Source organism: Struthio camelus, chromosome W (assembly GCF_040807025.1).
Source record: "Struthio camelus isolate bStrCam1 chromosome W, bStrCam1.hap1, whole genome shotgun sequence".
In the NCBI taxonomy this organism is placed as follows: domain Eukaryota; kingdom Metazoa; phylum Chordata; class Aves; order Struthioniformes; family Struthionidae; genus Struthio; species Struthio camelus.
Genome location: NC_090981.1, coordinates 38,877,056 through 38,889,571, shown reverse-complemented (window position 1 = coordinate 38,889,571; position 12,516 = coordinate 38,877,056). Strand labels below are relative to the sequence as shown.

The 12,516-nt window shown below is 40.1% G+C and overlaps 1 protein-coding gene across 11 annotated transcripts in view; it reads right to left on the bottom strand.

The window, feature by feature from the left end:
- LOC138060865 (hyaluronan and proteoglycan link protein 1) overlaps positions 1 to 7,151 on the bottom strand; it is a 67,781-nt gene extending 60,630 nt beyond the window's left edge. The window contains exons 1-2 of one of the 11 annotated variants that reach the window (XM_068925849.1): positions 6,994 to 7,151; positions 6,614 to 6,704 (exon numbers count right to left, since the gene is read on the bottom strand). The gene's annotated coding sequence lies outside the window, so the exon portion shown is untranslated. Of the gene's footprint in view, positions 1 to 6,519; positions 6,812 to 6,901 lie in introns of those variants that run through there. The other 10 variants (XM_068925848.1, XM_068925859.1, XM_068925851.1 and 7 more) reach the window with 10 other exon arrangements.
- Between the last annotated feature and the right edge of the window lie 5,365 nt (positions 7,152 to 12,516).

Genomic DNA, 12,516 nt, shown 5'->3' with positions numbered 1-12,516 from the left:
TTCCTAACCAGTTATGAAAACATATTATAGTAGTTTCATCAAGACAATGTTTTCCTGGCTTGCTTATGAAGATGTCATATGTGCCACTACCTCTCTCCCATCCTAATGGGAACAGCCTTACTGGGTTTGCAAAGCTTTTCTTGTTGTCTGATTTGATCAGAATGGGACACATAATAAAGTACAGATGAAATCAGATATGGAGGTTGCTTTACAAAAATCTAATAATTTATACTTTTCTTACACAAAATAAAAATAAAAATTCCCCAGCCTACTTGCCTGGCTTGTTAGTGAAAGCGGAATCCCAAGTTGCACAACTATTTTGAAACTGCCTAATCGAAGCTATTAAAGTAACTTCAGTCACAGTGACTTGGCAAAACTTGACATTTTGTTCCAGACATTTAGAAACCCTGAAACACGTTATATCTGAAAATAACAATGATGTGTTTGGTAATCTTTCAGGTTAGGCATGAAATTAAAAACGCGCAGCCTCGTTACCGCACGTACAGCATGTCGGCTGCGGAAACGAGCGGCAGCCACCTCCGGCAATAAGCAGCGTTTACCAGAAGGTGGCAGCCCCGCCGTGGTCTGCTCCACACCGCGCACACCCCTACCACCCACCCGCCCACCCACCAGCCACCCACACCTCGGTAACCCTGGAGTTTCAGTCAAGTTAACTACTGCACCTATTTGAACATTAATATTGCCTGACAGGCTTCTTATAAATCTCTTGGTTGCGCCCAACACTATAATGTTTTCACAGCTATTATGAAACGGGAAATTTTGGAACGTGCTTTTCCCATCTCTAAGCAGTGTTTTAAATGCTATGTATGACTCAGGGTTTTTTTCTCTTTTTTTTCCTTCTTGAAAGCATTTTTATGGAAAAAATAATCACTACATAGCTATTTTGGGGTGTGGCATGTATTTTCTTAAATATTAATAATGCACAGTTGTTCAATTCCAGCTGGAGGGTTTAGGGAATCATTTTATCAATGAATTTTTTTTTCCTGCGTGAATAGATACTTCTTCTGCATATAAAGACCGTAGCTGCAGGCCTTCATTCCTCCACTCTTTGTAAATGTGCATAACCTTACCTAAAAGAACACTTTATTAGCGTCAGTGAGGTACTAATGTCTATAAAGCCACACGCATTTGCAGGTTAGGAGCTTTACATATTGCTTTTTGATCAGCCATATGAGAAGTTACAGATGTCATTCTGCAAATAGATGAATAGTTTCATTCACTGAATCCTATCTGAGTTTCTATTGATTGCAGTGAATTAATAACGTAAGTAAAGTCATTTATATATTGTTATGTAGGATCAGAACATAACAGCACACTGGTATTGTACCATTGCTTTTGTGTATATGATCTTCCAAAACACAAGTGTCAAGCAGTGATAGCCACTAACTAGGGGAACAATGAATCACCAGTTTTAAAACAATGGAGGTAATAGTCTGTGTGCTAAAAACTACAAATCACCAGTGGGCTGGCATTTAACACAATCGATCTTCAATCATCAGGCTCTGAAAAATAAATTACACATTCTAACAGGGCATGTGAGCATATGTATACACATATATGCATAGACATACACAGATTCACTCCTGTCTTCGCATATAGACATTATGGTAGGGAAGGAATGTTATTTGTAATAAATGCCATTGTGTCTTATGATTTGCTGCACTAATACTTACTGATATACTTTACAGGACAAGTCATCAGGTAAAACGATATAAGCAGTGTAAATTAACATGATATAACACATGGGGAAAAAAGGGAAGAAGAAAAGAAAGACTTACCTAATATATCTACTTCTAAAAGTATTGATCAACCCTAAGTTTGAACTGCCTCTAAATAACTCTTTTTTTCATTTCCCTCTGGAGTAGTTTGAAACATTTGTTTTCTAGTACTTAGATTTCTGTCAAACACATTTCCAATCTAACCTGTCTCCATTGCCCATATGTTCCTTGCACAAGATAAGCATTTAAAGTAATTAGGCGATATTATTAATGGAAAGCTGTCTCAAGATAATGGTCTTCTGCTATTAGACAAATGCCAAGCTGACATTTTTTGAAGCAAGAGGCATATATCTACTGACATTCTTCTGCTCTCATGATTTTATTTGTATTATGCCAGACAATTAATGATGTAGATTCTGCAGTTATATGTGCCCTGCTCTAGAGATGGCAGCAGCTCAACATGCCATTCACGGAAAGCTCGCCTATGGGAGAGGCTTGGTCGCTTTGCGGAGACTTTAATCATTGCTATCAGGGTTAGATTCTGGCAGTGGCTCCTCTGAGTCGCAGTTCCAGGCTGGAATGAGTTAAAATGAAAGGTAGCAACCTACGTGGCATAGCATCAAATCAATTAGCCCATTTGCTGCTGTGGCATTTTATCTTCCTAGACTTTCATTTGTAAACTTTGCCTGATGAATGGGAAGGCAGAGTTCCTTCTCATTTCAGTCATTAACTCATGCATCATGTTAACAACCTCTTATGATCATATTTCATATAGCTCTTGAGAAAAGTTTTCAAACTATTCTGTGCAGTCTTCAGACTGATTACTGCTCTGTGATTTCTTAATGCATCTTTAAAATGTTTGTCTTCAGAGCCATTGATCATGTTCAAGATTTCCTCTCTGTTGTACTAATTAAAAGGAAACGAAGAATGTGTTTTCAAAGCTAGCGAATGAGAAGGACATGGAAATTGTTTGTTCTGATAAGTGTGGTGTTGCCATTTGATTTACCGTTCAGACAGTGATGGAAATCAGGAGCGAGCAAAGCACAGAGAGCTTGATTTTATGAAGTATTTTAGTACCTATTTGCTCCTTTAGCCATTGAGAATAATGCATAGCTCCATTGCTGGGTGTAGGTGCTCAGGACATGTCTGCAGTGGGAGCTATGGTGATGGAGGAGTTCCAAAAAAGCTTAGAAAGAGGGAGCATATAGCCGGTCACATAGCATAAAACCAGTCACAGAGTACATCCAGACTGACGTACGCTTGCTTAAATTCCTGTCCTTTCATTGGCTTCTTCAGAGCTATGAGAATTGACATCATCTAAATATCTGCTACTGAATAAACAATCTGGTGGACCAAATAGCAATCTTCCTTTCCCCAGTAAAGAGAAAGGACAGTCCAGCAGATATGTGTGTGAGGTCTGAGGAAGGCGGAGGTAGATGGCATGCACAAAAAGGAAGATGGAGAGGGTTTATGACCTTTTCTTAGGCATTAGAAATAATTTGACATTTTATTTGTCTATGGCTATCATCAACAAGATATTCAGGACTAAAAAATCGTTTAACAGCAGGACATTCTCTGTGACAATGGAGTTTTAGAAGCAGCAATTGCTTTGAAATCCTTACTGATGACCATCTCTTCTCTTCTGCCATAATATTTGTACAAAAAATCCCTTCACTTTCCCAGTAACTGCTCAGTAATGCCAAACTGAGTGTTAATTTGTGGATATTTGCTACAGAACGATTTAACACGACTTTGGAAACAGATATTGGTGACAAATTATGTTAAACAAAAGCTGAACTGCTTTTTACCGCATCTAATAGACACTTAAAAATCAGAAAGAATCTCCCCTAAAAATTTAATTTAAAAAAGAAAAAAAGTAAGCTGATATCTTTTAATGGTAAAATAGAATAAAGTTGACCTTTTACAGTTAAGGTGCACCTGGATTGGCTACATACATTTAGAATTAAATAAAAAAAAAATCTTTCGGGAAACTATTTGCAGTATCCACTAGGTGGCATACAGTGACCGTGTTTAGGCCGTCTTATCTCCACAAAACCTCCCATTCATAGAGTAGATAAAGAACTGCATTATTAATTTATACCACTGCATCCACTCTACACCTAATATTTGTTTAGCCAGCTGTTTCCTCTAATCCTCCTTAAACGCTATTGATTGAAATCCTAAGTATATTCAGACTTTTTCTGCCCCAAAGAACATTTTGTTACCTACAAATTACAAGCTACCTTTTCAAGTGCAGTACTGTATGCTACAGTTACTAACAGTGCAGACAGAATGTCTAATACTTCCTCACAAGCAACAGAAGACGCTTGTAATATGAAAATGACTTTTTTCCAAAAAATGTACTTTCAATTTTCAGGAAACTTTAAATAATGAAATGCACTACCAGGTTTACAGTGAAACATAGAAATGCGAAGTATTTCAATTCAAGGATAGTTTTACCACGACTTTAGTGCAAAGGCAAATGAAAATCAAAAATATTAATTCCTGACCTGATCTGAATCCTTGCAGTCCTGAATCGTTGTAGTGAATTGGAAGATTTTGAACATATTTAAATATAAGCAATTGCAAAGTCACGCTTCACTTGAAGATCTCAAAGCACTTTCTAAAGCTTGGTCAATATTATTTCTTGGTTGTTACTGAGGGGCAGAGAAGTTCAGCGACCTGATTAAGTAAGTGTTGATATCAGCTTTGTTGGTTCCAAAATCAAGACTGTGACAAATAGTGGACAACAGTATTTCCTTCAGTCTCTAAAATCAGAGACTGGAGCATTCTCCAAGCAGTGGAAAATGTTCCTCTTGCCCAATTGCAAATTGTAAAAACAAAGGTACAATACAGCATGGCACAGAAAGCCCCCAACCTTTTCTGAAACCTCTTCTCCGTAAACCCAGGCCTTTGCATTACCTTAGTTCTTTTTAATTTTTACATAGCTACTAGTTATTTTAAGCATACTAACAGAAAATGAGAAGAAATGGAACCCATTAGGTATGTTGTGAAAGGATGCTTTACTGTGGAATCCTGTTGAATTATCCTGTCCGTCATATCTCTAAATAGGACATTGCTATAGCTAATACCTCACTTCATAATGACATGGGGGGAGGAGGTGTCTCTTTCTCATTAGAATCCGCTTAGACATTTAGGGATCATATTATGAAGAAAGGTCTTTTGGAATATTTTCAATGCAGACCAGCAGTATCTTGATTATTACATTGTCATTTTTATTACTTATTTAACTTGAAATAATTGTTCTCTAGAAAATTATTTTTCTCCTTTTGTTTGAATTGCTACTTTGAAAAGTACCATGAATTTATCTTTCTTTCTTTTTATTCCTTTCTGCTTTATTTCCTTCCTTTCCTTTCCCTGGTTACCAGAACACCTAATACAGGTAAGCGCATATGGTTTAGAGTATCAGATAATGCATTCAAAGTAACTCCACTTAGCTAGGCTTTACAGGAGTTGAAGATCTGCCTCCATTAGATGCAAAAAATCAAGCAAAGCATGAGCCATCTCTTTGTAGTACGAGCATTTGGCACTCCTTGGCAGAAGACTACTGACTCCTGATTCTCCCTCCATAGGAGCTGATAATAATTTCCCTGTTTATAATACATTTCTCCACGTGCTGAAAATGCTCTACCAACAGTGCTTATTGAGAGGGTGTGCATCCATAGTTATATAGCCTCACTACATCTGTGTTTTCAACTACCGGATCATACACATTCCTAACAATGTTTTCCTAACAAAACAATGGCAATCTGTCTAGATAGCTTCTATTGACATGCAGGCACTAAAATAGCCTAACTAGTCATTAATACAATACATTAATAATCCACGTGATTCTTGTGCACGTTGCGAGGTTCCCAGAGTCTCCTTAAGGAGTTATATGAGTTTATGACATCATACAGCAGCATATACCGCAATGTTTTCTCCCCCAAAAGACCCTAGCAGTAAGGAACTCCTTTCCCTAGTGATATACAAAAGAAGAGCAATAAACAGCCTTAATCCAAACATGTAAATTCATTCAAACCCTTTATATCTGAACTACCACACAAGTACTTTTGCCATGAGAAACGTTTCAAATGACACCTTTCTCTGTATTCAACCAAAAGGCAAACAGCCAATGACACTATAAGCTTATCATAGCTATGGATCAGCTAACATTCAGTTACACATTCAAAATGCTATGACATCCCAACTTTCTTGGTGAGTTGAGATGACACAGAAACCTGTGCTGAATGTTATTTAGGCTTTCTTTGACAATAAATAGCCACATGTGACATCAGTATATAATTTATCAAATAACATCAAAATCATTTCCGTCCTAACTAGATAGCCCATACTTTACACAAACCCATTCCCAACCCTTCAAATTCTTGCTCAGTCTACTGTCCTTCCTAAAAACTTCTAAAAGTGTCTAACAGATGGAGAAATCCCTCAAGAAAGACGAGTCTCTGTGAAATGTGTAATCCCATAGGAGGAAGCCATAGGTCTGAGTTAAACAACTTTTATATTTCAGACTGAATCTGCAGTTGCAATATGATCTCCTTCGGTAACATGGAGCACTTAAAGTCAAATACATCCAAGTTAGCCAGTTTCACAATCCGTCTTTCCCCCTCACCCCCCTTCACTGTCCCATTAGACTGTGTGAAAATCCCTTCAGCACAGCCCTGGAGCTGGTGCCACAGCCGCTGCTTACTGGATCCCCATCCGATGTAAAGAAAGAAAGGACTAAAAACCTTTCCCAGAAGTTTGATTGTTTTTTTACCTTGCGCAGAGCTCCAAAGTTAAGATGCTCTCACAAATCCCCACCGGTGTGAAAGCGAGGACAGCCAAGTGCGGAGGAAGTTTTTGGTGCTCACCTGGAGTTGGGGTGTGCGTGTGTGTGCCTATGTCCCGACTCTCTTTGTGGCTCTGAGTGGCAGAGGACCTGATTCAGGGGAGAGCGAGCCACTTTCTCACCGAGAGGAGAAGAAAAGCAACACGTCATAAGTTAAGTACGCCTCCGAGATGCCTTAATTACAGCTCAGCGTGCTTTCCCTTCGGACCCCAGGAAGGACAGGAAAAAATAACCACCCCACCCAACACCCCCCCCCCCGCCCCGGCGAACACGCACACACGCACACATGCACACACACACACGCACGCACACACACACGCTGTCCCGCCCGCGACACCGCGGCGTCCCCGCGCAGCCCTGCGCTGCGCTGCGCTGCGCTGCGCTGCCCTCCCGCGCCGCTACCTAAAAATGCCCCCGCAGCGCAGCGCACACGAGCGCCGAGCTGACACCACCGCGCGGCGCAAAAAGCCGGGGGTGCTCCTTGTGCCGGGATCCTGGATTCAGGGTGGGTGACACCCTGCGAAACATGATACTTCGGACCACTTGCCTCTGCTGGCTCCCAGCCCCCCGCTCCCTATTTACCCCCCACCCTACCATTAACTCTGAGGGTGGGAACATGTTTTCAGAAAGGGGGAAAGTGCTAGGGATGGAGGGGGGGGCGGGTGGGGGGAAGGGGGAGGAAACAGCTGGATCTAGCAGGATCCTGTTGTGTTTTTGTTTTACCCCCAATTCCCAAATGAATTCTCAATCCAGGAAACAAGTCCAATTTCTCTTATTACAGCCCAAATACTGGTCACTCCTTTACTCTCAGAGCATGTGCATCACAAAACCCTAAAAACCAGGCAAATGTTGGCCCTAAGTCTTTGCGTTCGAATTTCTAAACACCGACTCAAGCCAAATTGTTCCTCCAGCATCAAGAATATCTGGATTTTGGTGCATTTCACATGACGAGGTGTACCCTCTGCCCCCAAGGAGTCTGCTAATCTATGCAATTCTTGGCCCTAAAACGTTAAATTCCATGGCATGAAAAGCATACACATTAAACCTTGGGTCTCACAACAGCAAACACTGTTGAATGTCTACATGTGACCGTTATTCAAAAACTGAATCAACCAACCAAAACCACACCAAACCAAAAAATAACAATAAAAAACCTCAGCCTTGCTATGTATTACAGTTCGGCAAATTGGGGCCTAACTAATGTTATATTCACTGAAAACAAGTGTAGCTGCTCTTTCTTCAACTGAAAAAAAGAAAAAAACCCAAATTCTTGGAGCTTCCTCTCCAACAACACTAGAAAATGTGTGCTTGTTTCCTCCACCCCTGAATTCTATTAGATTAGAAAACACAGGTAACCCAGGCAACTTGGTCTTGTGGATTCATTTTATTCTTTTCTTCCCTTTCTCAAATGCTAAACAGTAGACTGTAACGGTGTCACAACAACTGCAACTCTCTAACTTCATTTTTCAGCTTGAACCTTGTTAGCTTTATCATTGTGGGCGTCAAACTCTCAGGCTGCACCATCAAAAGAGACTACAGCTCATCAATCCTTCTTGATCAGGAAATGCCAGAGCCTAACACATCCTGGTGCAAAAACACGTCTGAAGCCATCATTTTTACCAGCTTCGTCGAGCAGGGGTCAGCCAGAGCTGTGTGTGATCAGATGTTTCGTGGCAGACCCCACTGAAAAAGTCCAGTGTTGTAGGACTCTGTCTAAAAATATCAAGATATCAGTTCAGGGTTATTGTGGCCAGTAAAAATACACACAATGTACATATGTCAAATGTAAAAAAATTAGATAAGGGTGGCTAAAGGTGCCTCATTTTGAATTTTAGGGAAGGAAGGCTAAGGCTGAAAGCTAGGCGATCTCCAGCGATCTCAGGGCCAGATCCAAATTCATCCCCAGACTGCATCGGAACTGGGACATTTGTGTGCATGTATGTGTATGTGTGTGGGTGTGGGTGTGCATTTCAGCATGTGGGGCAATCCCAGCCCCCAGGCCGTATTTACAGCATGCCTGGGGGGGTGCCTGAGGGCATAGCTGGCCTCAGTGCCCAACAGGGCCCAGAGTGGCCCTGGACAAGCATGGACGCCCCTAAAATAACATGGGTGGGGAGCAGTGCCTGGGGCTCGGCCCTCCCTGCAGAACAAAGAGACGTTTCTTTATAACCCCAGGGAGAATATATAGGCCCATTGATTCCCGCCTCGAGCCAGCGGCCTCCGCTGGAGAGGAAGCGGCCTCATATTTCAATAACAGAGGGAGCTTTGATGGGGCAGGGAGTGAAAACACCCCTCCGGCGGGGCAGCGGCGGCAGCAGGGCGGTGGGAGCCTGGGCAGGCCCGGGGCGCCGCGGTGGGACTCTTCTCTGCCGGGGCTGGCAGGGCTGGGGGCTGCTGGGACCCCTCGCCTACCCACCCAGCCGGGCCGGGTCTCTGCGCCGCCCCTGCTTCCCATGCTGTGGAAACAAGCATGAAATCCCTGCGGCTTGGGAAACACTGCGAGCGTGATGCGAAGCGGGCGTTCTACCCAACTTTCCCACCACCGTTACGTTTCCCTCCCCAACGCTCTTTTTTTGATCAGCAAACAACAACAGAAGAAAGCCTCTCTCTCTCTTTTTTTTTTTATTTTTATTTTTTTTTACTCCTCATAATAGTCAAAACACTTTGAAGAAGTTAAAAAGGGTCATGCCAGATTCAGCATTGAAAAAGACTCCGGGAAATTGAAATGTCTTGGGAAAGCTATTGCAATTAAACTGGGCTGGTTTCTCATTCCTGGAAAGTGATGGAATCAAGCTAATTTATACCACTGGTGCTCTGACCTGGTATCTGTGCTGTGACTTTTATATGAGTAAGTCTTTCAGGGGCTCTATCTTTTTTTTTCTATGAGACAACAGCAAACAAAAAGAAACAACTGAAGTATCCCAGAAATTGAGCCTACATGGATTTTCACTAAATTTTCCAATTAGAAATCAGAAGCAGGTAGCTAGAGAACATACAACAGGAAGTCTCATATAAATCCCTCTAGAAAATCTTAAAAATAAAGTTCATTTCAGTGCATTACAGCATTTGAAGACGTGATGATGGAATGGTATTAACTATTATCAATGCAGCATTGGCCTTTATAAATTAGGAAGGCAGTAAGCTTTTCTCATGCTGATCCTGGACTGAGTGAGGCTGAAATGCTCCCTCATTGTGCAACTAAAAGCTTATGAAAAACTGCTGTAAGTACAATATCACCGCTGTGATTCCATAAAGCCCACAAGCAGTGTAAGTGAAATATCTGTTCCTTCTTTTCTTAATAGATGTGGAACTGGAAAGAAAGTAGTGGCATGTGGGAATTCTTCCGTCCTCTGTTGTTAGGGGGGTCCTTAGCAGCGCTTGTGAGGGTGCAAAATGATTTTTTTTCCCAAATCTTTTACAAAAAAAAATCAGTTTGGTACATATATTAGAAATAGAAATACAAATACAAATGAATTAGCTTATAAAATTCTATTGTTTTGTTTTATTTTATGCCATTTTTTAAATTCTGAAATCCACATGCAATTTTATACTGGTTTTAGGGACGTTACAGTCACAGCTAGAGGCATGGCTGGAAGTCTAGTGCAGATTATTTACTCAGAAGTAATCTGTGGCTGAGGAAGTTCCTAAGCTTCTGGTTGCTGGATACCAGGAGCATGTGTCAATGAAAGACTCATTTTTTCTCTTTGCTCTCTTTTCACAATCACTTCTCAGCCCCCACTGCCAAATATTATTCCTGAACAGGATGCTGGGCTAGAAGGACACTGTTTTGAACCAGTTTGAACATTTCCATGTTTTAAGTTCTACCAAGATGTTGTCATCTTGTTGAACAAAGATTGTAGTTTCATAATAATCGTAATGTTAATTTGTTAATTTGTGGCTCAGTCATAGCGATATTTCAAAAATCTAAGGTTAAAAGCAAAAAAGTTCTGTACAGAACAGGATAAACTACTGCACACTGTCTCAAAGGTCACTTACCTGATTAGCAGAAAAAAAAAAACAAAAGACAAAGAAAAAAAATTGTGGTTTCATATTGCTCTCTCACAGTTGGAGGCCCCATACACGGTCATCAGCTGTGTAAAACATCTGTAACAGCGGGATCTTATCTATAATACTGATAAAAGATACTGCATTCCCTTTCTTTTGGGAGAATATTTTCTTTTCCTAATATCTGACTGTGAAAGCATGCAGAATGAAAACTATTTAGCTTAAACCCAACCTCGACAAGATGAACTGACATTATGTTTGCTCTTACCTAGGAGCACTGCCACGACCAGCAAATTCATAGTCCTACGGATTGCTGTTCTTCACCTCAGATCACAGCAACAACTCCAAAAAATGTTCAGCATCATTATCCCAATTATTCTGAATTTTCCTTTTCAACATGGATATCAGGATGCTATTCACTGCAAAAGCAAATATTGTAATTCATGCTGCACAGGACCACTTTTGAAAATCATCTGGAAATGCCCACTGGCATCACTTACAGCTGTCTATTTTTCAAGGTTTGAGGAAAAATATACTAGCAAAAAAGTAGCTGAAACATAGGCATCTGATAAATCACCAAAAAAAAGAGAGGAAGAGTTTCATATTTCATTTTTTGTTTTGTTTTGTTTTTGAACAGGTTTATACATTCTTAAACTTTCTTGATTTTGAACTGCTGAATTCTTGAGTTATCCTGTTTTTGAGCACCTAAAAGTTCTGCCATCCTGAAGTTCCTCATACAACTTTTCAAATCACAGCAGTTGGTGTCATTATTATTATTTTTTGGGGGGCACAACCATCAAAACACACACATCCGATACAAAAATTAGAGTTCCTCAATGTTGGAATGTACTCTGTTTAGGATTTGCTAAAAATGAGGTTAATGAACTTCCTAGCCTGCAGGAAATTTCTTGTCCATTCTTGTTATTCACCGACTCTTGAATCTTAATTTAAAGTCTTCTTCAAATTTCATTATTATTCTTCTTGCACATACCTTATCTTCCTGATCAGTAATGAGTGTGTTAAATAATACCAGTCCCAAAGGCACTGCAGACACTACCACCTTCATATGTTCCCTCAGTTCTGTTTAGTGCCACTCATCATTATTTTAGGTTGCAGTCATTCAGTTAGCTTCCAATTCATGTGATAGTGATCTTCTTTAGCTAGACAGTCTTAATAACTGTGAATCACATTCTCTAAAGAATAATAAATGACTAGGTGAAACTCCAGGGCCCTGACAACTAATCCTTGGCTACAATACTCAGTGGAGCAACCTGACAAGATTTATATGATCTTTGTGTGCTTAAAAAAAAAAAAAATCCTGTTTACCTTAACTATTTGGTAACTATTTGGTCCCCAATTGTCACTGAGTTCAAACTAGCTGTTGTAGCTGTTCAGTTATAGCTTAACACTGATTATCTTTTGGTAATATATTCGTATTAAGTGAGATGTTCAGTGTTAATCCAGAAAAGAAAAAAGCTGTTAAAGAGTTTGCTTGCAAGCAAAAATGAAGCACACTTGATCCTATTGAGGAAGAAGATATATGGTAAAGGCTAGTACTATGGTGAAAAGTATAGCTTATGAACACTTCTTCTACTTAGAAAATTCAGCAAAACAGACACTATGACTCACCAGTATAAGGCTACAAAAATCTACAGAAAAGAAAACAGTGGAACTTACTCATTTTAAAATATAACTTAAATGTTTATGGAAATGCCTTTCTTAAAAAATAAAGAAGAGCACTAAACAGAAACACAAACAAGGAGAAAAACTGAGCCACATACAAAAAACTAAAAAAGAAAACAAAAGGCAATATATTAAACATTAGTTTTCCAAGCTGACTGAAAATAAAGGAAATTATTTTATGCCAATCAAACAGCCAGCTTTTCCATTTGACATTATTTATATTTTCTCAGCCTAGAG